Consider the following 22,405-nt stretch of genomic DNA (forward strand, 5'->3'; position numbering starts at 1 on the left):
AGAGCATTTCCCAAGCACGTTTAATACACAATCTTCCCATCACTTCCTCCACCATCCCAGTGCTTCATAACATCTTCTGGAATATTTTGCCGAATACTTTGAGAAACATTCAAAGGGCTTGTGTTCCAGCAAAAGAGGAAAATGATGGGAGAGCTGAAGGACAGGACACAGAGCTGATGCCCACAGGACCTGACTCTGCATTGGGAAAAAGGGTCCCAACTTCTAAGAAGCCAGCCTGAGAAATCGATGGATTCTTTTCTACTGTTGCCTATTGTGACTGGCAGCAAGATGCTTGGGTTGCTCAGCTCCACCTGCAACTGGGTGAGCAATGTCTTTGTCTCCCAACCCCTGAGGGTCATAAAGAGGTTCCCACGTGTGGGAACTGTAAGTTAGCCGCATGGGACACTCAGTGTTCCCACGAAGAGAGGGTGAGGGTCAACGCCAGGGTTTGGGGCTCTTCCTTGGCCAGGGCAGAGAGGAAAGCAGGAGGAGAGAGAGGGTATGGTCCTATCCAGACCCAACAATACTGCTCTTTTGACCTCTACCAACTCGTAGCAGCATGACCTGGGCCAACGTTCTTGTCCAGAAAACAGGGATATATAATATCTAAATGTCCTCGTGGAGATTAAATATGACCACGTAAGCGAAAAGGCTGTATGGTCATTATGCAAATGTTGGCAATTATTTTTATTATCATGGTCATTATCATCCATAGGATTCTCTCATGGAGTCTAACTGAAATAGAACCCGGGGGCAACTTGATTTGAGAATCCATAACCATACAAAAGTTTTTCTGCTCATTGTTCATAAATGTTGCAAAGGCAGTGAAGGAGGGAGAAAAAGACAGAGTAGGAGGGAGGGGGAGAGAAAGATTTTTAAAAATGTGGGGATCCAAGATTCTTCAGAAGTATTCTGTTTTACTTGTTCTCCTCTGAGACCTTGAAAGTGAGCTGAAAGTCCACATCATTCCACTATTTACTAGTCCATTGTCTTCCACCATCATTTCAAATGCATCTTATTGACAGATGGCTCCTTTGGGAGAGCACCTTAATGATTAATTGAATAGAAAATACCACTCATCTTTCTACGGGCCGGCACTTGTTAAGCAAGGCTAAATTGAAGCCACGCACACAAGCTGACAGAATATAAACAGCAGCTTGTTTCCCGTTAGATTTTCCTCGTTGTCCCAATTCTATTTTTGCAGACACGCTGTGAACAAGGCTGGGGGAAGTGGTTTCCACCCACCTTAACCAGAGCTCCGGAGTCCTGTGGCTAGAGTCTGAAGCTAGAGGCTTCTAGCTTCTAGCTTCCGTCTTCATTTCAAGTCATGGTTCTTTTCATGAATAATCCTTCTTAATCGACTGTTTCTCACGCCGTTCCTTTTGCCAGTTTGCCAGTAGATGCTCTTAGCTTGTTCTCTAATTGGCACTGTTAGCTCTCTGTTCCTTTTATTGTGCAATTTTGTACAAGATATGCTTGCTTTGTTTCTCAGTAAGCGGCTTCCCTCCCTTCCCTTCTACCCGTCCTGTGTGGAAAGCCTCCCTTTCTTTCTCTGGTGTCTCTTCCAGGCTAGCTGACGCCTGGCTCTGGACGACCTTCTGTCTGTGATGCCCTACCCCCACAGAGGCCCCTCCTTGGAGTTTTTAGTTTCGCTTAGACCATCCTCTGTGGTATTGATCTCATATACCCCAGCTTGCTTGAAGGGATAGAAATACGCAAGGCTTGAATGGCTTAAGTCCTAATACATATGAGAATGACATCTTTCTGCTTGGTAAATACAACTGTGCTGAGTACCCCTGATTTCCAAGCTCCAAACAATAACCAAAGCAGCAGTATTTCCATGCTAGTACGTGGATGGCTAGATGCCATCTCATTAAACCTCCCACCACTCCTCCCCTGCAAGCCTTGCTAAGCGAGAAGTGGGTGGTTGAGCAATCTTCTCTTCATTCAAAGTCAACAGGAAACAGGCAAGGGTGAAGCTTCATTTTCTGCGAAGTGCCGAGAGCCATTGGAAGCCTTGAAGTGAAGAGAAGCTACTGTAAATGCTTTGAGGACTTAAGGTAATATCTTCAATCCATAAGCTCTGTAAAATATAAGGGGATCTATTATAAAATGTAAACAGCAACATTACAGCTTGGGATTGTCTACAAATTAAACATAAATGTACACACGGAGCCAAGTGCACCCTGGCTGGGAGACCCCTCTCTCCCCACTTCCCACCCTCAATATCTTCACTGATTCCCTCCTTCCCTTCACTGAGGACACTACTCAAATATCTTAAGCAAGGAGAGCTCGTCAGAACTCCTCTTTTAAGGAAACATCCAAGCTTCCCCTTTCTCATCGCCTTTTCTTGCTTTGCCTTTCCATTTAACACCTGTTACTACATATGTTTGTCAGTGTCCTCTCATTGGAATGTAAGTTCCATGAGACCAGGGATTTTATTTATTTATTTTTTTGTCTGTGTTATTCACATAGGATGGTGCCTGGCATACAGTAGGCACTCATATATCTATAGGGTGAATGAATCAATGAATGACCACATAGAACCAAGAATCATTAAAAGCGAAGTGATGTTTCTCTCCTTTTTTCTGTTCCTTTTAGTGAATATTCAATACCTTATAAAAAGGAGTGAAGATTATCATTCAAAAACAAAAGAAATAATTTTTAAAAAATGATAGACCAGGGTAAGTTTAAAGAATAAAGGAAATACTTTAAAATGGCTTCGTGTTATTTTAGTTATGCTGTTGTCTGAGATGCAATGTGATATGGGGGAAAAAGGCTGGGGTCGGGTCTGAAAAATCAAAGACTTAGATCCCAGTCCCAGCTCTGTTATGTCCATGCTCGGCACCTTTGATTCAATCCCTTATATGTTGAAACTCCATGTCTTCATCTGCAAATGAAAATAACAATTCCTACCTTTGCAGGATTATGGTGAAGATCAGCAATGAAATCTACAGTTGCCTGGCACATGGTGGGCCCTCATTAAACTGAGTTGCTATTATTATCTTGATCTAAATTTCATGAGTGATGTTTCCTTATTTAATTCAAATCGTTGGTAGCATTTAATTTGTAAAATCAGCATCCAGAATGACATTTTTAGCTTTGGACAGTAACTGAATCTGCTTATTACCATAGAAGAATAGGTTCATTCTGTTTGCAATTACAACATTAACGTAGATGACTAGAAAGTCAGGCACTATTTTACCTTGTTGATACGTGATTAGAAAATTTAAATGAACAATCACAAACAGAAAAAAAAAAAGACAGAAAGAAAAGAAATATGTCCTGGCAGCCTACCTCACAAAAGGAGCCAAAAAGAAGGCCTAAGGTATACAAATGATCCCCAACCTTGGGAAAATGACTCAAAGTACAGATTGAACTGACAGTAGGCTTTTATAACTGACCAGTTCTCTAGAAGCTTGGTTCTTTTTCTTTCTTTTTTTTTTAAGTATTCCCCTTTCTGGATATTATTTTTCCAGCTGTATTGAGAAATAATTGACATACATCACTGTACAAGTTTAAAGCATATAGCATGATGGTTTGATTTACATATATTGTGAGATGGTGACACAGTAGGCTCAGCTAACATCCATCATCTCATAGATACAGGGGAAAAAAATGAAAAAAAGAAAAATTTTTTTCTTGTCATGGGAACTCTTATGATTTATTCTCTTAACTTTCCTACATATCATACAGCAGTGTTAACTATAGTCATCAAGTTGGACGTGACATCCCCAGCACTTCTTTATCTTGTAACTGGAAATTTGTACCTTTTGACCACCTTCTCCAACCGCTACTCCCTCTGCCCCAGCCTCCCTCCATTTCCACTAACCACAAGTCTGATCTCTTTTTCTGTAATTTTGGTTTTGGGGTTTTTTTTGTGGGTTTTTTGGGGGTCTTTTTGGAATTTACACATAAGTGAGATCTTGTCTCTCTCTGATTTATTTCATTTGGCATGTCTTCAAGATTCATCCACATTCTCACAATGATTTCCTCATTATTTGTGGCTGAATAAAATTTCATTCTATATAAATGACACAAATTCTTTAGATAGTATTAAAATTAATTTTAAAGGGTTATCAAGTGACTGCAATTTATCAGATCCTATGCTTGGCTCTAGGATATCACTATGCACTAAATCAGACAGAGACCTGTGACCCCAGGAAACTTCAGTGGGAAATACAGATAAGTATACAGCCCATTACCATGCAGTGTGGTAAGAGCAGTGATGGACAGGAAAGCAGCACACATTACAATGTTAACAGCCATCTGGTTCTTAAGGTTTGTTGGTAAGTGCATAGATGTTAGTTTTTATGATTATGCTTCATAACTTACATATAAATTACATATGTTATTTTGTGTGTACCAAATGTTACATAATTTAAAAGATGGAGTATAGGGGGCTGTGGAAGAAGCCAGGGAGTTCCCCATTATAACCTCATGGGTGCCATAGCTAAGCTAGCATGGTGAGTAGGAGTGAGCCAGAGCAGGGGAGACAGGAAGGGAAGAGTATCCTCAGGAGGGAGGAGCACGAAGAGGCTTGGAAGAGGTGAGGGAGAGCAGGATCTGTCTGAGAAAGACATTATAGTCTAGCATGACTGAAACATGAAGTGCAGGGTGGGAAGAGGTGAGGAATGATAATGTAGACCCAAGCAGGGGCTCAAACACTGAGGACCTTGTGAGCCAGTCAAGGAAATGAAATTTTATCCCAAGGACAATGAGGAGTCATGGACGAGTTTCATACAGCTGAGTTACAAGATTGGATTTACATTTGAGAAGGATCACTCTAGTTGCAAGGCGAATAGTGAATTAAAGGAAGCAAGACTAGAAGGAATAAAATCGCTTGAGACACGTTTGTTTACTTATACATTTTTGCAAAGATTAGAAAGCTGAAAATGTACAGCACTTGTAAGAGAGCAGAGAGGTAGGGAATATAAATTGACATACTCTCTTTAGAGGGCAATTTATCAATATCTATCACAATAAAAAATTCATATACCCTTGATCTAACAGTTCCACTTCTAGAACTGTATCTGGCAAATAAACTTGCACACCTGTTTAGAGATGTATCTATGAGAGGTTCACTGAAGGACCCATAGTATAATGATTTTTAAAATGAGTTAGATCATTCTGTGTAGACATGAAAAGAGTTCTTAGATGTGTTGTTAAGTGAATAAAACAAGATCCCAAATATTGGGTATGGTATTCTCCCATGTGTGGAAAAACCACACACATCTGTGTTCACTGATACATATGTATATTAGTCAATGTATGAAAACATATTTGGAAGGATATATTGGTTGCGTCTGAAGAGAAAACCTAAAAAACTGGGAAAGGAAAAAGCTAACTTCCCATTGAATATATTTGTTATGCTATGTTGCATTATGTTACATTACATTTTGTTGTTATATTATGTTTACCATGGTATGTTATGTCATTGTGATAAGAAACTTAACATGAGATCTACCTTCTTAACAACTGGTTAAGTGTATAAAATAGTATTATTGACTCCAGGTACCATGTTGTATAGCAGATCTCTAGAACTTACTCATCTTGCCTAACTGAAACTCTGTGTCCACTGATTAGGGTTTAATTCAAACCTAATAAGTGATGAAAAAAATCACATCATAAACTGTATATGAGAATACGTATACATATTATGTTTTAATTAAACACCATGGGGATTTTGTGTATGTGTATGTTTAAGACAGATTTTCCAGGACCTGACAAAAGATGACATAATCTATCATTCCTCAGCTGAGGCCTAAGAGGTCCAGGAAGAGGGCATTTCCAAGGTGGCCTGCACCCTTCACTGTCTTCTGTGATGAGAAGAGAAAGCAGAAATGGCATATGGCCCCTACAAAGCCCTTCTGGAGGCCTAATCCCTAGGAACTGACTGGCCTTCTTTGAAAACGTAGACTAATAAGGAATCTAATTATAAACCTTATGCTTTTTGTCATTCCGTTCCACAAACATCTTTGGTCACTCTTTCGCACCCTGTCAGATTGTCTGCTGCTCATCCAAACCTTGCCCCAGGCACCTGCTGAAGCCCTCTGCCCTGGATGGGCCATTGGAAGGTAGACTGCAGAGGGCTTCCCGTGAACTAAAGGCCTCCCAGCCCACCTTCGCCCTCCCCTCCCTGTAGCCTTAACAAAGGCAGGGCATCTTCATTCGTGGCCCATGATGCTCAGAGTAAGGAAATGAGGCCTCGAGAAGGGGGTTCTCTCCTAACGCATACACACATGAAGTGTGCCTCAGAGAACCTCTTAACTAGACTCAGTGGATTCCCAAGAGCTCTCGCAACAGGTGAACTCAAGACTTCCCCTAGGGAAGTCATTTTCCTGAAGGTGAGGCAAGGGTTGGAATACAGCCCATCTGCTTATGTCTCTGCACCCACTCCTCTGGCCTATTTACAAAGAGCTCTTCATTTGTAATTTGATGTTTACTTCAAAATACTCCAGGGAATTTCTGCCCCATCTTCCAGCCTCTGAGACCCTGAATAATTGATTTGAGAAGTAGCTCGTGGCCTATTTGCTCCATGAGGGGTGTTAAGGGAAAAGAGGGCATCATTTAGAAAGGCAGTTTAAGTGGGCAGAGAGACAGGTGAACAACCTTTGTTATGCTCTAAAAACCTCAGGCAAATGCATACGCACATGTAATCGCTGAGAGTGAGCTCGCAAGTTTGGCTTGGCATCAAGTGAGATCCAGCTCAGGGTCAGAACAGGCAAGTGGTAAGATAGAACGCCCATCAGCTCAGCTTCCTCCCTGACCATATCTTTTATTTACAGCAGTGTTTCTCCTCTTCAAGAAATAAATAGCCCCCCTTTTTTAGAGAGGAAGAGAGGGGGAAGGGCACAGGGAGAGGAAGAGAGAGAATCTTAAGCAGCCTTCACGCCCAGCATGGAGCCCAGCTTGGGGCTTGATCAGGGCTCGAACTCACAACATGGAGCTCATGACCTGAGCTGAAATCAAAAGTTGGACACTTAACTGACTAAGCCACCCAGGCACCCCATAAATAGCCTCTTTTTAGAGGAAATCCAAAAGTGTCTTACAAACTCCAGTTTGGGAAAAATTGATTTAAAATCTTTTTTTTTTTTATGGTAACTATGTGAGGGATGGATATGTTCATTAGCTTGAGGGTGGTAACAATGTATATAGATATTAAAACATCTGTCATGCACTTTAAATAAATGCAAATTTTATTCATCAATTATACCTCCATAAAGCTGGAAGAAATAAAAATAATGTCTTCTACAAAAATTGCATTCAATTGTAACAACTATAGCAAAACAAGTTTTGATTTTACAGCTAGAAAGTTAATCAATTTTTTAAAAAAAAACACAAGCTAAAAAAATTCTCAGAGATTTCAGTTTGAGAAACATCAGTGTAAGCTGTCCTTCCTAAGCAACCTCTGGTAATTGTTATATACAACCTGGTAACGTTAGCATTAATCTGTCAGGAATCACTATTCACGCTTTACTGTGCATTTGTTCTTAGGTAGTTGCTCCATTATTATGTAATCATCCCAAAGAGGGCAAGGCCATGGGCAAATGAGACCTAAGACTGGCAAGTTTTGAGGCCAGAGGGCAAGGAAGGGGAAGATTGCCACTAATGGGGCCACAGCAGGGCATGACTCTGGGGACCCTGGGTTGTAAGGTAAGCAGCGTGAGTGAGGGGGAAAGAAGAGTATTAGTTTCTATGAGCTGCTATGACAAGGTACCACAAACTGGATGACTTAAGACAACATGAGTTTATTGTCCCACAGTTCTGGTGGCTAAAAGTCCAAAACCAAGGTATCAGCAGAACCATGTCCCCTCTGACCTCTCCACGGGAGGACCCTTCCTTGTCTCTTCTAGCTTCTAGTGTTTGCTGGTGATCCTTGGCGTTCCTTGGCTTGTAGATGCATGCCTCCAGTCACAGGCTCGTCTTCTCCATGTGTGTTTTCACATTGTCTTCCCTCCGTGCATGTCTGTCTCTGTGTCCAAATTTCCCCTTCTAGTAAGGACACCTACCCTATTGACCTCATTTTCACTTGATTACCTCTGTAAAGACCATGTCCAAATAAGGTCATATTCTGAGGTCCTAGGGGTTAGGATTTCAGTGTATCTTCTTTTGGAGGGAACAAAAGGTGGTTGGGAAAACCCTGGGTGGGTGAAGCCTACAAGCTAGGAGAGACAAGGAAGGGTTCTCCCTTGGAGATGTCAAAGGAGAGGTCATGGCTCAAAATAGAAGATGGAATAGGGAAGCTGACAAACTGAATTTGAACCCACTCACAGCGGTGCACAATCCAGGGTTGCCTGGATCCATTCTATGAGGACAGAAAATGAAACGTTACTTTCTCTACAGCACAAAACACCACAGAGCACCAGTATTTGCCTCTAGACGATTGTGAGGATGTGGCACAAGCACATGGGTCAGGCAGTTTAAAGCATGAAGCAAGATGGATTTTTTCTGTCATTAAGAGAACACCATGGAAAGAACTACTTTTCATGTAATAAACTCACAGAGGTGAAAACGTTCTCTCAGGAACGATGGCTCAGCAGAGGCTGGCCATTAGCCAAAGCCAGGAAAAACACATCTGTTGGCCCTCACAGGATGCCCTGGGTGGGTGATGTTTAAAGTAAAATATAGCAACTCGAATGAAGTCTCCAAAGCCATTATTTGATAAATTGATGATTTTGTTGATGTGAGGAGAAAAAATGAGGGTGGGGGAAAGGGCGCAATTGAGAGAACATTTTAGTCCACGTACAAAGAGGAAGTTGTGAGCTTATTAGTCAGACCTCTTGTGATTTAAATCAGCAAACCATTTTGATTTAAGTTGGACTCCAACTTTTAGGGCATGCGAAGAGCCGGCCTTATAATCCCATAAATTTGAAAGTGATTACAGACATTCATGGCACACAGAGCTTAAAAGCCTAGCCTCTGCTTTTAAAGGACATATGATCTTACAAAGGAAGTTTAAATGCTGCTAGAAATGGGTCTAAGACTGATGAGTGACTTTTAGGACACATTTCTTTTTTATTGAGATTCCAGCTAAACACGCAGCTGTGACAGGATATGAAAAACCATCATTTAACCACAAGTTCCTTCCCACATAAATGGGTTGTCCCACTCAGGATGGGGGATTTATGTGGGTTAAATCATGCAAATGCCACACCCAAGATTGCATCGCTGAAGGGCTGATGGTTTCTGGTTCATTCATAAAAGTGTCAGTCAAACCTGCTGACTCTTCAGAGTTTGAAAGAGCTGTCCTATAAGCTGTAAGATATTTGAGAAAAAACCTTAATCCTAACGTTCAGTTACTTGAAATTCTTTTGGGGAATAAGTTAGACACAACTAATGAAGAAGTAAAGAAAGAACACATAACTCTTCCCCTAAGCGCTAATTCCAAAGATCATCGTAAAGAATATCCACTGAGTTTACACTCTGTTCAAGGAACATGCTAATTGCCAGGGACACAGGAGGTATAACACTATCCTTACCCTTGAGGGAATGTCATTTATCCCTTAGTTTATCTCTTCACCAGCCACTCAAGCAGCAAGCGTTTGTTGAAGATCTGGCATATGCCAGACATGGTCCCATTCACCAGGGAGGTGACAGTCATAAAAAACAAACAAACAAGCAAACAAACAAACAAAAACACTTCCATCAAGGAGGTTCAGGGTCCTTTTTTTTTTTAAAGATTTATTTATTTATTTATTGAGAGAGAACACATGAGTGGGGGAGGGGCAGAGAGAGAGCGAGAGAGAGAATCTCAAGCTCCATGCTGGGCATGGAGCCCCATGTGGGGCTTGATCTCACAACCCTGAGATCATGACCTGAGCTGAAATCAAGAGTTGGACACTTAACTGATTGAGCCAACCAGGCGCCCCACAGTCCTTAGAGAAGAGAAATGGGTAAAAATGATGCTGCATCTTATAGATGCAGGTACAGGGCTATGGGTATCACAGAGTAAGGAAAAAGCGCTTGTAGGAAATAAACCTTAGAGCAAGTCAGAGGGCCAGATGGTTGGTGGGTACCACAGTGCTCTAAGAGACAGGAAAGGTCATGATTGAAAACATCTGGAATGGAATGTATTGAGTTTCCAAGTGCATTGGAGAATAAAATACAATTTCAAGAAATTCATAGCTATATTTATATGTAAATATTCCATTTCTCTTGTCTCTGCCCCATAGTCACCACTGTGTCAAATATAACTTCCATAACAAAATGTGGAGCACTTCAGCAACTTTGGGTAAGGTGAGGGGTGGGAGCTGGGATGCTGGGAATGGAAAAAGGATGGATCCAGTTAAAAGCAAACACGGAAAGAGGCTTTCAGAGATGATTCTTCCTAAGTCCATATTGGAGTCCCAGCATCTTTTTCCCTCCCCTCCTTTCTCGATGGTTGTCCCTCTTTCCAGCTATCTTTTTGTCTATCCTTCTTCCTAGACAACAATCAACTCGGCCTGGTTTTATTGGCATTCCTAGTATATTCTTTGTCTGAAAACTACTAGTGAACCACTAGCTCCTTCTCCCCGAAAGAGCCAACAGCTCTCCCTTGGTTAGAGACAGTCAATATCTTTTGCACTTAAACTCTTTGTTCTAATAGATCTCCTCAGTCTTCCATGTTTCCTATGATGAGCAATGGAGGAGAGCTCTATGCCCTAAATGTATCTATACACATTCAGGGTTGTTGAGACTGGTTGGGCGGCCATGAGAAGAAACTATGGGGAAAAAAGTCTTCAGTGGGACTGCAACAGCAAGTGTAAAGTACTCATAGATGAACAGATAGGGGAGAAAGCCGGGTAAGACTCTGCCGATCCATGGGATCCATGTGCAGTATGGGCAATACTATCAATAATGCATGTTTGTATACCTTACAGAGAGAGAAATCAAGAGAATTGTCCCAAAAACTGTCCCGAAAGCATGATACGCTAGGAGGCAAAGAGAACTATGATCTTGCTGATGAGTTGACTGGGCTTGGGCCTCACTTGTGGAACAATGATACACAAGTAGGTTTTAATTGTCCTTATGCCTATTTGAATTATTTTAATGTCACTAGACGACTCTTTGACCTTTTCTATGATTTCTGCTATCTTCTCTACTTCTTAGAATTCTACCTGCCCTGCGAAGAGTAGTTCACCTCTATTCTCTGATGTGAAAACATCCCTAACCATGCCAGGCTGTATATTTGCTCCTTCCTCTGATCTAGCACTGAAATTGTTTTCTGTGCATATCATTGGCCCTTCCCATATAAGAATATATATATATGTCTTGTCTCCCCAGCTTTGTGGTAAATATATCAAGAAGGCTCTATCTTAATAACATACTTATTCACAGCACCTTACATATTCATTTATGTCACTTAACTGCATAAAAAACAGATACAAAGAAGAACAGTATATATGTCCTGCCTTTGAGAAACTAACAGCTTGGTAGAGCCATCAACAAATAATTTTTGGTGATTTAGTCTTCTGGAGACTTAATAGCCTCGGCACTGGAGGAGTATGCCAGAATTTGACCAGGGAGAACAGGTGCAGAGAAGAGGAAAAGGTTGGCAATTATTAGTAAGGAAAGGCCTGATTGCTAAAACAGTGGAATTTAACACAATAAAATTTACGTCAAGTCACATTCCAATGTAACATAGTCAACGGAAAGCTCTGCTCCATGCAATCATTCAGGGACCCAGGCTCCTGTCAATCTGTCGCTCTGACTGAGTTCTCTCCATTCATCAGATGCACAAGGAAAGGTGGAGAGCGTGTAGGAGACACACCTGGGCAGGCAGGTGACATGCTTCTCCTCTGTGGGAGGAGTCACATTGGCAGGAACCAGTCACATGGCCTTGCATAGATGGCACAAGGATGGGAAATGCAGTCTAATTGTGTGCCCCAAAGAGAACTCAGGTATTGTAGTCTCCTCCATAGTAGGTAAGGTTGGACAAAAGTTAAAAGAAGGGAAGGACTCTGATAGGAGTGCAGCCTCAAACTCCAAGTCTCCTCTCTCCCTTCCTTCAAAGAGATGGACACCAATAGGCTCCTACTTGTAGAAGAACCCTCATGAAGCGTATAGGGTAAGGCACACCAAGGGGAAATGCCCTCTTTTTCTTCAGAATAGTCTTTGCTTTGTGACTAATTAGCCATAAGGGGAAATGAAACAATCAATGAGGTAAGTATTAGAACCATGTAATATAGAACCATATTTATATAATTATATATTAAAATATATAAATATTTTCTATAAATATATAAGTAAAAATAAAAATAAATTTATGGACGTATATAATCTGAACTACTATGTAAAAATAACTAAGTACTTTTCCTTTTGTGTCCTCAAAGGACTTTGATGGTGATGGAGTTCCCCCAGTCAGTCTGAAGACATCTTGTGCAAGCCCCGAGGAAAAAAATCTGTTTATCTCTTTTAGGGTTTCTGACTATTCTGCGAATGTCATGATAATGCGCTGACAAGTTATAAGGCCAGGAGCATTTGCAGCCACATGAGGAGAGCAAAGGCAGGAATACTCTGTTTAGCTGAGAATAGCAGTCACCAAGAGGTCAAGAAAATCCAATTTCAAAGAGCATTAGAGGGATCTTCCCACTGGAAAGGGGCCAGAAAGGAGGCGAAATTGGGAGAAGGAAGAATGTGATGAGACCCTACAGAGGTAATAACTGGAGGACATAACCCAGTACTCTGGGCTGTCTTGTTTAACTCTTTCTGCGCCTATGTTCTTCAAAGGTTCTCAGAAGTCCCAGAAGCTTGATCAGTCTAGAAGAAGCCAGTGAAGAAACCCTCAGACACTTCCCACCTCAGTTTTTATACACCTTGCGATCTCCCAAACTTTCTCCTCTGCCTTCCTGTGTCCTCTTCCTTCTCCTCAGAAGACATTTCCCCCTAGGCTGACACAGTGAACTGGAATTTTGCTCACTCACTCTAACTTGTGAATGACTGAGAGCTGTATTAACTGTTACTGTCTTAACTCTCCTAGTATATTTGCATTTTGAAAGAGGATCTTACAACGACAAACGAATCAACATTTAATAATAGGCTTTGAGGCTTAGAAGTGGAAAGATCATCTCCTTTTGCCTCTTAGATCATGGGATGGCCCCACATCAGCTGCATAACATTCCTCTGAAATAATTGATCAAAAGGCCCAGATTTTTCTTAATGTCATAGATCTGGGTTTAAAGTAATCGTGGGATTATGTGTTGAATTTTTTAAGTGCAGACTGTCACATTTGAATTTCCTCACAATTTGAGCCTAGAAAAACAGAGCTGTGGGTGGTTTTTTCTTTTTTTTTTTTTCCCTTCCTTTGACACAGATTTGAACTATGACCCATAACGTGAACAGTTTCTTTCCAAAGTTTCACGTGACTTGAGGGTGCGGGCAGGCCAAATACGCAGTGCTCGTGAGCAGGCTTTGGGAAAAATAGCATAGGGAGTGAAAAGCTCTTTGATGGGCTATGTGTGTAGCTGTTTCTCGCTGTAATTGTTATGACATCGTGGCCTCTCTCCTTGGTTGTATTTTAAGCTTGTGGCTTAAGCAACTCTTTCATTGGGCTCGCAATTTTTTTGAGTCAGGAGTTTGGGAAGGCCCTTGCCCACAGGGATGCTCCGTGAGCGTCAGGGTCCACTCCAGAATGACTTATTCATGTGACTGGCTAGTCAGTGCTGGCCGCAGACCTTGGCTCCTCTCCGTGTTGGCTCCTTCTCCACAGGCTGGTTAGGCTTCCTCACAGCATGGTGGCTGAGTTCCAGGAGTGCATGTTCCCAGAGACCAACATGGAAGCCAAAAGACTCTTGCTGACCTAGGCATGGGAGTCATGTGGCATCACTTCCCCTGCATTTGACCAGTCAAGCACGCCCCTAAGTCCAGCTCAGATTCAAGAGGAAGGAAATTAGGCCCTACCTCTGAATGAAAGTAGCAAAGAATTTGGGGCCATCCTTCATCTACCACAGACGTTCTCAAACACAAATTATCATAAAAGGTCATAAAATACCGTTTACCATGTTGTTCAAACCTCCCACAGAGGAAACTATCCTCTAATGTTATATTCTATCCTTCTCCTTAATGCAACCTTTTGGGGGCACCTGGGTGGCTCAGTCAGTTAAACGTCTGCCTTTGGCTCAGGTCATGATCCCAGGGTCCTTGGATGGAGCCCTGAGTTGGGCTTTCCCACTGTGGAGTCTGCTTCTCCCTCTCCCTCTGCTCCTCCCCGCTGCTCATGTGATCTCTCACTCTCTCTCTTTCTCAAATAAATAAATAAAACCTTAAAAAAAATAAATGCAACCTTTTATCCATTGGCCACTGTACCACTGAAAAATGGCCCCCTATGTTAAAGATGGCTTAGTCTCTGAGTTCAAAGACTCTCTGGATACTCTGCCAGGCCTCTCCCCACAGCTGGAGTGGACCATTTGTTTACTTTCTCTAGAATCCATCTCAGAAGTGACAGATGAATTTCAGTGCTTTTAACTCTTACGAGCAATTTGCTTTTAAAAAGAACAGGTACCATTCTTTAAACACATTCATTTATTTAATGAAGACCTATTAAACACCTACTATGCCCAGAGCACCATTCTGTGTCTGGAATATGGAGGGAGGGAAGGGCGATGAATAAGCTATATTGGCTGCCTCACGGTTGCCCAGTAGGAGAGAGAGACATGTTCATAAATAACAGAAAGGAGTGTAGGAGAAAGCAAGTCTCAAAACTGCTGAATGTGGGTTGAGAAGGAAAACAGCCAACTTGGAGTTTTTGCATCTTAATCCCAGTATTTTCATGGAGAAAGGGTGGCATTCTAGAACACCGATGATGGTCCCAACCAGCAGAAAATAGAGGCAGGAACATAAGACCTTGCTTCAAGCAGTATGCCAAGAAGACAGTGTGGTATAGCGGTTAAAGCCCAGGCTTTAAAGCCACGCTGCTGGGGTTTGAATCCTGCCCCTGCTAGCTGTGTGATTTGAGGCAAGTTGCTGAATCTCGCTGTGCCTCAGTATTCTTACTTGTGAGGCAGGGTTAGTAATGGTCTCTAATATATAGGATGTGAGAATTAAATGAGCTAAGATTTATAAAGCCCTTAAAATGGTGCCTGGCGCACAATAAGTATCATTTGAGTGTTTGTTAAATAAATATACCAAGCCCTCCATAAATTGTATCTATTACCTTTCCGTGACCTGGGTCTGGAATTGGAGAACATTACCTGGATGTGTTATTGAGACCAATATTTTCACTCATCAACAACTGTAGGAAGCTCGTCCTTCACATAAAGGAAACCTACAATTTGGAAGAGGAACAATTAAATACACCTGTTAAGTACAAATATGGGAGCGCAATGTTGGATATATTGTAGACACCCATTTAATTGCATTGAATGAAGGCTCACGCTATTCTCTTTCTCTGGAGAAGGGTCTTGATGTTTGGGTAGAGCTTGAATATCCAGTTTTAAATGTCACTTAACCAATATGTGTGGAGTCCCTGACACTGTTTGAGGCCAACAGTGTGAATGATACGGTTGCAACCACCTAATGATACAGCTGTGAGCAAAAGAGACAAGGTCCCTGCTTATAAACTCCTGGCATTTATTTACATCTTGATGGCGAGACAAAGAAACAGGGTGTGCCAGGTGGGGACACAGCATGAACAGAGCACTGAGAGAGGAACAAGTGAAGTAGAAATGTTCAGGGAACAGTGGGAGACAAAACAGATCAGAGCAGGTGGTCTGTACAGGGCCATTCAGGGGATACAAGTAGAAAGTCATCTTCATTCTGAGAGAAGAGTTGAACAGACTAGCCCGTGCCAGAATTGTTAAACCCCTAGAGCTCCCTACAAATGGGTTGTCTCTGATGCATGGGTAATTGATATTCCAGGCTCCAGCAAAGACCAAACAAGTGAGGTCAGGCATAGACTGTAGCAAGAGTTTAGGCTTCCCATCATTTTCTGATTCCAAGGGCTGTCAAGATTAAAACCAGGCTAGAGAATGTAGTAAATTTTTTGCCTCTGGAAAGTTTTCAGAATAAAATAGAATATCAAATTTTAGGAATGAGCTAGGAAAAAAGTAATGTTCAAGAAAATACAATCCCTGAAGGATTTCAATCCCTTCCAGGATTCTTATTCTATATGCCTGTGGAATGCTGTATGTCTACTAGACACTTTTCTGGGTGGGGGCAGGGGGGAGGGAAGGTGGAGATTTGTAATTCTAAATATAATTACTGTGGTTTTTTCCATGGGCTCAAGTTTCACGGAATCCCTGACAGGCAGAGAGCTGCATGAATCAAGCATGATTGGTTATAAAACCAGTCCCTTCACACTCTGAGATTTTGGGATAATTGAGGAAAGTTCTTCTAAAGAAGAAACCTCTCAAATCACACATGAAAGACACAGCTTTAAAGATCAACTGACACTTCTAAATTGGAGAACTGAAAAAATCGTCACAGTTACCCCAAAATGCAAGTGAACTGGGTTACGATAGGAACTGGACAGTCTCTAGAAAACAGAGGAGACATAGGAAGGAACCAGAGAATGAATCAGAGGGAGAGGGAGTAATCCCAACTTTGCACTGAAAAGCCAGAGGTTTGAATCAGGTCTTCTGGTTTTAACCACTTTCACAGCAAGGCTCTTCACTGAAAGTCCTTCCATAATTTTGATGGGCTTCTGCAAATTTAGAAGCTCTACCAAAACTGCTTAATAAAAGCAACGCTCTTTAGGGGCACCTCGGTGACTGGTTGGTGAAGTGTCCAACTCTTGCTCTCTGCTCAGGTCTTGATCTAGAGTCATGAGTTCAAGCCTCACATTGGGCTCCATGCTGGACATGGAGCCTGCTTTTTAAAAAAAAAGAAAAGAAAAGAAAAAGAAAAAGAAAAAAAGAGAAAGAAAAACAATGCTCTTCAAAATTTTTCCTTAGAAAACCTATTTGGGCTTGATGTGTGTAGCCCCACATTCTTATCTTATGAACTAGAGGGGGAATAATCAAATACTTTGCCTCAGACCCTTCTAAGTCTGACTTATGTTCAAATTCAGGGTACAAGTCAATCTGCACATAAAAATTAGAATTGCTAAAAAAAAAAAAAAAGAAGAAGAAAAAAAAATAAACTAGAAGTGCCGTCCTTCAACATGTGGGCAAAACGGGCTGATTCCTCAATTCCTTTTCTGAAACCAAAGGAAAACATCTCCTTCTTCGACTTTCAAATACTTAACAGCAGCCTCTGTTGTCTTTGAGAGACCTATATTCTCATGGCCAAGTCAAGCATTTAAATCACATCCTGGCATCCCAAATGACAGAATTCTGATTGGAGTTTTACAATTACCTGTTAGGGAAATGTTATCCAGCCACCTTTGAAATTTTCTGTTTGTCAACTCAACCCATTTTAATTTAAAAGCTATTTTCTGTACACATACTATACATTTGGAATTTTAGGAAGTATGTTTGATTCCAGCCCCCCCAGAAGCTTGAGCCTAATTGAGTTAAGAGATGTGCCCTTAAAAAGCAAAATAACAATTAAAGGAAGCACAGCATTAAGAGTCCCCGGGGTCATGGAGATAAGTATGATAGGTATCCCAAGGAGCAAGAGGTCATGCTGTGCTCATGGGACCCTAGCAGATGAAACTAGAATTGGGTGTTGAAGCATGAGTAGGAGTTGGCCAGGTAGAAAGAGCCGGAGAAGGCTCTCCTAGAAGGAACACAGGCTCAGAAGTGGCAATAGCGGCTAGAACGTGACTGGTCAACCTGGTCACTTACTCTTTTGGAAAATCACCCTGGTCACCCTAAGTGGCAATTTGGGTTTTTAAAACCCTTAATATTCAATTCATTTATAATATTACACCGGGCTCATTCTGTTTCTACTTCATGCCATTTTTGTACCCTCCTGTTCTCAAGAGCCCGGCATATTCTACCACAGCCCCTTGAAAACACCTTCCACGTTAGAAGCCAGAGTTTTTGGCATTAAGTCCATAATCGGTTTTTGCTTGGTGGACCTGCACATTGTTTTCACCAGACAAAAGCAGAGGAAGAGACAGGAAGGCTGACAGGCAACTTAAAAAAATCTCATGAGATGACTTATTCTATTTCCTAAGGGAAGTGTTAAAAGAAATTAGATCATGGCGCGTTCTATTTGTGTCAGAACCGAACACAGTTATTGTACAAAGCTTGTAAAACTTAAGGTGCTTTGCCTAGAACTGTGTTTTAGTCTTCGGGTGTTTGTAGTATTTCCCCAAGCTCTCGTCTGAGCTTGCAGAACACAGAAGCCCTGCCTTCAAAAACCGGAAACCATAGCAACCTCGCACGCGTTCTCATTAGGCAGCATGCCTGGGCCATCAAAGGGGAACCGTGTGACAGCAAAAGTTGGAGGGTTTTTTTTGTGTAGCTGTTACCTCACTTGTCTCCTGTGCTTCGGCTTTTCCATTTCCACAATTCATTTTTATGGAACGTGGGGTTTATGGCACTTCTCCATACCTTAATTCATTTCATCCTCGTAATAACTGTGGAAGGAAGATGTTATTAACTCTCATTTTTATAGCCACGAAGGAATTGAAGCTCAACAATTGCTAAGTTATTCAGAGAGAAAAACAATCTCTGGCCAGTCTTTCCGAATATATTAATAATAAGGGGGAGAAAATCTTTTTTTTGCGTGTGTGATACAATTAGAGATTTTCAAGGGTTGCCGTGTGTAACAGTGTATGTGAGAAGGCCACTGGCTAGCATTAATAACACCTATGACAATGTCACTGCATTGGTTACAATATGGGACAGAAACCAGAGATTCGAAAGAGGAATAATCACTTCTAATATAGCCACATGGTATTTCCAGTACTATCGATGTGGCGGGGATAACAGGATATTCAAAGAGGACAAATTCCAAAGTGAACCAGCAGTATTTTCAAGTTAAATAATTCAGCCACGGTACGGGGAGGCGTGTTAAACATTTGTATTTATGGTCAATCTGTGGATTATCTCAAAAATGCATAGATGTTTTGGAACATTTTCTTTTTTTTTTAAGCAGATTGGTTACTCAAAAACTTGTATATTGGGGCACCTGGGTGGCACAGCGGTTAAGCGTCTGCCTTCGGCTCAGGGCGTGATCCCAGCATTGTGGGATCGAGCCCCACATCAGGCTCCTCTGCTATGAGCCTGCTTCTTCCTCTCCCACTCCCCCTGCTTGTGTTCCCTCTCTCTCTGGCTGTCTCTATCTCTGTCAAATAAATAAAATCTTAAAAAAAAAAAACTTGTATATTGACACATCTTCTCTAGTTACATACAGATTATGTAAAAGTTACTAATTACACATTCCAGGCTGATATACTGGGCAAGCCCAGTCAGATCCCGCTCAAGATTTTTTAAACTCTTGATATTCAAGTCTAATATACAGAAGTTCAAGTGTAGTTATTTCTAAGATACGTTGATTTTCATCCTGATATTAAGGGTAAATATTTCTTAATCTCTCCTTTTTTCATTCTGATTGGACTCTGTTAGTGTCACAAATCTAATTGACAATAAAATCACTGGCAATAGAAATCCTTCTTTCTAACTGTCCCCTACTCTCAGCCAGATGCTTCCTGAATGTCCTTTTGATCTACTGTTTTCAGTAAAGGCTGATGGGCTTAAGATTCCAGAAGAGACTGAATATCTTCCCTAATCTAGCCATTAATCATTAATTGCTTTAATAGTTTAAAATTTATGCAAAGACAGTTCATCTATAATTATGCACGTATTATCCCTTTGGGTATATGAAATGTGAGACAATTTTCTACAGCTTCCAAGGGCAAGGTAACACAATCCTTCAGACATCTTTCCAGAGTCTACCAACAAATAGATTTTCTTTCCTCAAGTAAATGGTTTTCAAACTTTGCTCTCCAGAGTTCTACGGGTTTCTAGGAAGTGCCCCAGGGGCCTCTAAGGAGTTTGGGGGTGGTAAGAGCAGGTCTTGTGTTTAATGCTTCAACTCACCATAAACAGATTCATGAAACAGTTTCAAATGTTGATATTCTTCCTAAATTCAGCAAGGGCACCAAGAGCAAAACACTGATGGCAGACTATCACTTTAAGGCCACCTGTACAGTGTCTCCGTAAAGTGTATTGAAATTCTCAGAAGCCATCTCAAAACAAATTTAAATCACTTCAACTTAAAAAAAAATAATGGCATACTTTCAGGAGGATGTGAAGATGCCAAAAATTAAAAAGCAATGGGACCTCACATAAGTTGGGCAGGATTGTAAGAAGGAACTCACTTTAAACACTGTGTATTCGGCTGCCTGAGCACCCCCAAACAGTTCCCTCTTTGTCCTCGCCTGAAGCTATGGGAACTCTGGACGTGGCTCCTTCCCTCCCTTTTGTCGCTTCATAGAATTTCTCTGGTCTGCCTCTTTTTTGCTATTTTGAACAAGTTGGTTCAGTCTTGCCTGACTTCCATGGTAGGCCACTGGCTTCTGGAAGCATCCCACCTCTCCCTGTCTGCCTGCTCTGGATCTGCTAGTCTGTCACTGGAGTCCCATCGCCCTCACCCAAGACTATAGCTTGATCCCTTTTGCCAACCTCTCTTCACAACCAGCCCCAGTTCTCAAACCCTTATCCTATCTGAAGTTATCAAGAAAAAAGCTCAGGGACGCCTGGGTGGCTCAGTTCGTTATGTGTCTGACTGTTCTGGCTCAGGTCTTGAACTCGGGATTGTGAGAGCAAGCCCCGCGTCAGGCTCTGCACTCAGAGTGGAGTCTGCTAGTCCCTCTCTCTCTGTTCCCCCCCCCCAAATAAATAAATAAAATCTTTTTTTAAAAAAGAGAAAAAAGAAAGAAGAAAGCTCAGAGTTGATCTGCCACACCAACATGGAAACAGCTTTCCCTCTGGACTTTAATCCTGAGTATAACAATATGGAATCCTAGAGCAACAGGTCTTTAAAGGAACATGGAAAAGCTGGTAATTCAGAAGGAGGAGGAAGAAGGCTGGTAATCCAATCCCATGACTCCTACTATTTCCCCAAATCTTGACTCTGTGTAAAATGACCTCCACAAAAGAATTCCCCACTCTCCTACGAGTCAACAATCATTTTTCTACTCCTGGTAGAAATTTATCACGTCAGTTTATATTTTAAAATTATCTTCTAATGTAGAGAACGATCTGTTTGCCACATCTTGGGAGACCAGTCATTAAGACCGTATGGAATACAAACCTGAATCAACTACAAAAATAAAATCATAAGCCAGCTGCTTCAGAAAATGAAATCAGAAGCCAGTTCTAAGCCTCAACCATCCGCTCTATGGAATGGGGGAAATAATATTAACTCCCTCATAGGGCTGTTCTGGGTTCCCCCATGTAACAAGACTGGCGGAGCCCGGTGTACAGGAAACACTAGGTACATACACTTTGTTCTGTGCAGTTGTCGGCTTGGTTGCAGGGCTGGGGCTTTGAGTTTTCTCCTCACCCAGTATGACAGTTCCCTTCAAATACCCGTTTTCCAGGCTGCTGAAAAGTCACTAGCCAGTAAAGTGGTGAGTCATTCTATTTACAATCCCAAACAGCATTTTTCATTTATACCCAGGCTGTTGTTTTCTGTCACTATTCCTAAAGCCATTAGCAGAGTTTCTTTGCAAGGCAAAAGCTAAGAAAAATGAAGAAACAGGGGCTCCTGGGTGGCTCAGCCACTGAAGCATCTGCCTTCTGCTCAGGTCATGATCTGCGGATCCTGGGATTGAGCCCCACCTGAGGGCTCCCTGCTCAGCGGGGAGCCGGCTTCTCCCTCTCCCTCTGCTGCTCCCCCTGCTCAGGCTGTCTCTTGTGCACACACTCTCTCTCGAATAAATAAATAAAATCTTCCAAAAAAAAAAAAGTATTAACAAACAGCTTTCTATTTTTCCAACCCCTCCCCATCCCACGAGGCCCCAAGCCAAATATACCCCATGTTCGGGACATGGCAACTTTATTTTCCAGGAACACTTCTGGTTAAAGGCTGACATTGCACGCTGACTTACTAGAGCAAGGCAGGGTCTCTTTTATTTACTTGGCGTGTCCTTAGCCATATTTGCCAAAATGTATTGGGCTACAAGACCTGCTCGAACGCCCTCCTTATTGATATCAATAAGGATTTATTAATTCAATAAATGTAATCTATTTCATTCAACTCTAATTTAGAAAGAACTTTCCAGCCATTTTTCCTAAATACTTTTTAATGAAAACAGCTGGAGTTCCTTATTATTATTTAGCAATGACGGAAGACATTTATCCTCATAAAAGGAACTACATCACCGCTTACCATGAATTCCCATGCATGTAACCCACGGATTTAAAAAAAAAAAAATTACAACTCAAGAAGGACCTTGGTGGCTCTGGGTGAGTGCGACGAAGCAGGATGAATGTGGCTTTTATAGTTAGAAGATGGGGCTTCCAATCGCGGCTCTGTTACGAGTCAGCTGTGTGGCCGCGGGCATCTAAATCCTTTGACCTTTCTGAAT

General features: G+C 41.7%; 2 long non-coding RNA genes across 2 annotated transcripts; one reads left to right on the top strand and one right to left on the bottom strand.

Moving 5' to 3' along the window:
- The first annotated feature begins 1,974 nt into the window (after positions 1-1,974).
- On the top strand, positions 1,975-3,307 carry LOC117802281. The gene is made up of 3 exons (XR_004625374.1): positions 1,975-2,060; positions 2,602-2,684; positions 2,925-3,307. It is a non-coding gene; the product is annotated as an uncharacterized LOC117802281 (long non-coding RNA).
- Positions 2,002-22,270, bottom strand: LOC109490215. Its single transcript, XR_002143496.2, has 3 exons — positions 22,207-22,270; positions 18,338-18,445; positions 2,002-2,083 (listed from the first exon to the last, which is right to left on the bottom strand). It is a non-coding gene; the product is annotated as an uncharacterized LOC109490215 (long non-coding RNA).
- Positions 22,271-22,405: the final 135 nt, after the last annotated feature.

Source organism: Ailuropoda melanoleuca, chromosome 5, assembly GCF_002007445.2.
Source record: "Ailuropoda melanoleuca isolate Jingjing chromosome 5, ASM200744v2, whole genome shotgun sequence".
Lineage (NCBI taxonomy): Eukaryota > Metazoa > Chordata > Mammalia > Carnivora > Ursidae > Ailuropoda > Ailuropoda melanoleuca.